The 4,643-nt window shown below is 40.7% G+C and overlaps 1 protein-coding gene across 1 annotated transcript in view; it reads right to left on the bottom strand.

The window, feature by feature from the left end:
* nacc2 (NACC family member 2) overlaps positions 1 to 4,643 on the bottom strand; it is a 25,278-nt gene extending 20,635 nt beyond the window's left edge. Inside the window, 1 exon segment of the mRNA XM_020600912.1 lies at positions 4,014 to 4,643. The gene's annotated coding sequence lies outside the window, so the exon portion shown is untranslated.

Genomic DNA, 4,643 nt, shown 5'->3' on the forward strand with positions numbered 1-4,643 from the left:
TTTCCCTCAATTGCTTCCTCAGTATTTTTCAACTTGTCTGTAATTTAGCTTATACTATGCATTGGTATTTGTGCAAAGTAAATGACAATAAAAATGGAAAACATACTTTTAGAAACTCGGATCCATAGGTATATTATTATCTTTGCATGTGCTTCAAACCTCAGTAAGAAAACAAAATAAAATAAATAAATAAAGATAGAAAAATAAACAGAAAAAGACAGGTATGCTTCTCCGTTTTTAATCTTATCCACACATCAGTTTTCCACAGGTGAGGGTAAAAGTGGGAGGGACTGATGACAGATAGTAGTGAATTCCAGGAAATAAAAACCCACAACATTACATATTAAAGGAGCAATGAATTCAAGGAACTGCCCACTGTGGCGATCTCTTTATATGCCATAAACATGTCACACAAGTAGCTTAGCTGCAAACCAGCAGCGTCTTGTCAAATAAAACAACATGACAAATGGAAATCTTCTGATGCCAACTTTATAAATAAGGTCTAACTCACATAATACACGCGCACGCACACACACACATACACACATATATATTTATATATAAATAATTAAAAGACATCTTAACAACTAAAGCGATGATGTCCTTTTTTTCCTCCTGTTCCTAACCAAATATTTTACTGTGGACTCAGTTGGTGACTGGTCATTTGAACATACTGTAATTTAATGCATTTATCTTTCAACAGTGATCTGGCAGTCATTCTGATTTGATGTGACTCCCAACTTACTTTTGACTTTAATAAGAAAATATGTGGACAAGGCAAGGTCACTGTTGCCTCAAGCACTGTTTACTATTCATCTGCATTTCTGAGTTTAGAATTTATTCCCCTATAAACAAACACATGGAGCCGAGTGGATGCATTTCTTCTGCGGGTAATGCGTTTTATACCTTCTGGGGTGATGAACAATAGTCATCTCAGATTTTTGGAAATACCAGACATTTAGTCTCTTATTGACAGACATATAACAGTGCTACGTTTTGGCTGTTTCATCACAGAAGTCAATCAAGCTATATTGCTTTCCTTTCAGTCACTGTGTTTGCTAAAGGTTGTGTGAAAAATGCTGAAAGAAGCAAAACGGCTTGACAGAACATATGCATTATGGCCACTCAGGACTAATCTCATACAGACCTGAAAATAGTTAAGTATAATTTGCAAGCAGGTTTTAATTATTGCCACTTCAAGGAAAAAACTGTTTAACACCTACACAGTCCACTAGAAACTACAGTGTGAGGGAGTAGAGACCAACTGATTTGTCCAGAAAATGTAGATAAAAATTAGAATTAAGTTCCAATGAAATAAGATGTTTACATTCCTAACAGCTGTGACTATGTGATTTGTTGATGGATAGAAAGACGTTTCTTTCACAGTTTGAGTTTCAGGTACAGCAACCAACAAGCCTGAACACACCAGCAGCAGCAGCAGCAGCAGCAGCAGCGACTATTTATTTTTTTAATCCATCAGGGTTTAACTAGAACAAGCTTTGTAGTATGTAGAAAACACACGGCTAATGTATGAGAATATGTTGCATGACTGGTGCCCTGGGCTATATCACATACCATCAGCAATGACTCACTCTCTCAGGAAAGGAGAAGCATACACACATAAACACAGTCCTCACACATATACAGTACACATACTGTATACAGAGAACAGTGTGCCATGCATGATGGTGCGTGCACACAGCAAGTGAAGCAGTGCTGGAGACAAAACACTGTCTCCAGGATTTTTGGATCAATAAATGTCTTTTAATAAAGCAAGGGAACAAATCTCTGGATGAAATGATTTTTAACATCTGTAACACGTAATTTTTCTCTTCTTCTGAGTGTTATTCTAAATAGGGATAGGATTAAGACTAGCATTGCAAATATTTGCTTTTGAAGTAGTAACACTGGAAATGACCTTTCGGCGGTTTTGTTCAGCTGCTCCACATGTGGATCAAGTGATGCTTATCTCTTACAAAGCTCTTGAGGAATTTTACAGAGGCTGTAACCTGACTATGCTTTTTATAGTGGATATTTCCATGTGCAGAAACAACATCACTTGGTCATTAACGGGTCTAACATGAGATAAGAACGAGGAGGCAAGAATCTCACAGGCTTTGCGTTTTCTCCCTCTTTCACCCTTTTTCCATCTGTATTCGCATCAGTTATATCTGAAACTGTGCTGTCATTCTCTCTCCTTGACACTCTCCACTTGCACACAGCCCCGGGCCCCCTTGTGGAATGCTGTATAGTGTGAGGCCTATGGAGGAAGGGCATCCTGGGACACAGTGAGAACCCCCCCCACACACACACACACACACACACGCACACACACTTCCACACTCAACACATGCAAACGTACACACAGACAAATACAGCTGTTGAGAGCCATCACAACCCTTTGGCAAATATCCAAGTCAAAGACAAGTGGTGTTGGAAAGCCTCCGTTTAGAGAGAAATAGAAGAGACGGTCCCATGTTTTCCTGGATATTGGGTTAAACACTGAAGGTAGAAACTGCAGTACAAACCCACATCACCCTGAGTTCCTGCATTGGAGGGAGGAATATCATAAACAGTCTTGATAAAATCTTTGTGGTGCTTTAGTGTGGGCAGGTACACATTTGAATACATACTGATTCAGCACACACTCAGTATATGATACAGTGCAAGATTCTCCCCATGATATTTTTACATAAGCGGAGCAGGAACAATTGGGCACTAAAACTCTAACAAGGATTCAACTGAAGTGTTTTTAAGCAAACAATGTCACACAAGTAGTATTCCACCCTGTGCAACACCTGTCCTTGATGCCAGACATGCTGTAATTTACACACTAACTGCACAGTTACCATATGACAGAGATAAGATGTAGCCCATAATGAACTTGCACAAAATTTGGGCTTTTTTTTTCATAGTAATCTTGAGAACAAACACTCAGACTAGACAATAAGAATGAGAGCAGGGTGACAGAGAGAAAGTGCATGCGTGAGAGGGAAGGAAAATGACAGGAAATGAAGAAAATTGCCACAAGTTACACGCCGACTAGCCACACACTGCACACATGTACACTCAGGGGAAGGGGTGAGGTATTGTATGTTTAGTCAGATGTCTCCTGCATGGTTCAGATAGGGTAAACAGAGCCACAACTGACAGATCTGACTAAACAGCAGCCAACATATAAAACGTTTTAAACTTGCAATCACTTTGACTGCTGCTAAACATATTATCATAATGAATATGTGCCTGGTTCCATGTTAGTTCATGATCCTCACAGCCCAAAGATATTTACAACCTCATGTCATTTTGGAAATGATTATAAATACTATAGATCGCTGCAGTAAGTGTTATGTCACTTATACTAAGGCAAGATTTTAAAGACAAAGCCTGTATTTAAATATCCAAATATCTTGAAATCACAGTGTTAACACTTTACTGAGGGGTTGAGAAGCCAGCTGCAGCCTATTGGATCATATTATGGCCTAACCACAGTAATGGGCCTGACAACACTAGCAAATTCAACTGTGTGTTGATTATTCCATGCAGCAGTCATTCAGCGTATAGCAACTCAGTGGATGGATATGGGTGGAGATTTTTTATTTTGAGCCTAGACCGATATCATGCCACTTTCTCCATTCATACACTTGGAACTAATGGCCATGATATTTCCTGTGGTTAGTTTTTTCTTTACATTATTATCATCAGACTACATTTTTGGGGGGTAAAGAACTACGGACCACTGATTAAATTCTTCTAGTGACGCGTGATACACTTCTGTGGGAAGTGCCCACAGTCCTCCGCGTAAAATCTTAACATTTCGTGATATTACTTCATGAAAGTTTAAGAGTCTGACTTAGTTTAGGAATCGTGTTGTAACGTCAGCAGACAGTCGGGGTATGCTGCTTTCTATTGTACCTATAAAGAGGGGGAAGCTAAGGAATAATGCATGAGAAAACCTATGCGTCATACAAATCAGGCACCGTAAACATCAAGCCAAGCCAGAGGAGGATATTTACCCGATATGTCGCTATTCCATAAACTGCGGCTGTCAGCTGGCGCAGATGTGGCAGGGTTTCTCTTCGGATAACCTGTAAAGTTTGCGTGGTGTCAGAAAAGCAGGCCCGAGTCTCCCCTCGTCCGCTGGCTCACTTTATCACTCTAGTCCTATCTTTACCGCTCGTCCCCCATCTCTCTGTCCCACTCTCTTTCTCTCTCCCCGCTCCTGTCCCTTTGCAGGAAGTGAACGCCGTTCACATGAACACTATACGGACTGCATGCAGCCTGACATCATGCACCAGTCAGTAAAGAGTTCTTTTTAAAGACACAGACATTTTGTCGGGACCAGCCAGGTTACTGTATGCACACCGTCCAACTGTAGGCTGCGAGGCAAACGGACTGTCAGCAGTCTTCGGTCATATCGTGCGCCTTTACGGACACATGAACTCGGTGCACTCTGTAGGCTTAAAGGTGCAGACTACTGCTCTCTAGGTACAATAAACCCCACACAAACAGTTAGCCTGCAATTAAGCAACGCTGCGCGTAATGTGTTATTTGAAAAGGCATCATCTAACCTGAGCTACAACTAGGATAGGAGTGCCTTGTGCTCCCCCCCAAACAAATGTACGTGTGGTTATCTCACACGTTCA

The sequence above is a fragment of the Monopterus albus genome, unplaced genomic scaffold (assembly GCF_001952655.1).
Source record: "Monopterus albus unplaced genomic scaffold, M_albus_1.0 scaffold49.1, whole genome shotgun sequence".
NCBI classification, from domain to species: Eukaryota; Metazoa; Chordata; class Actinopteri; order Synbranchiformes; family Synbranchidae; genus Monopterus; species Monopterus albus.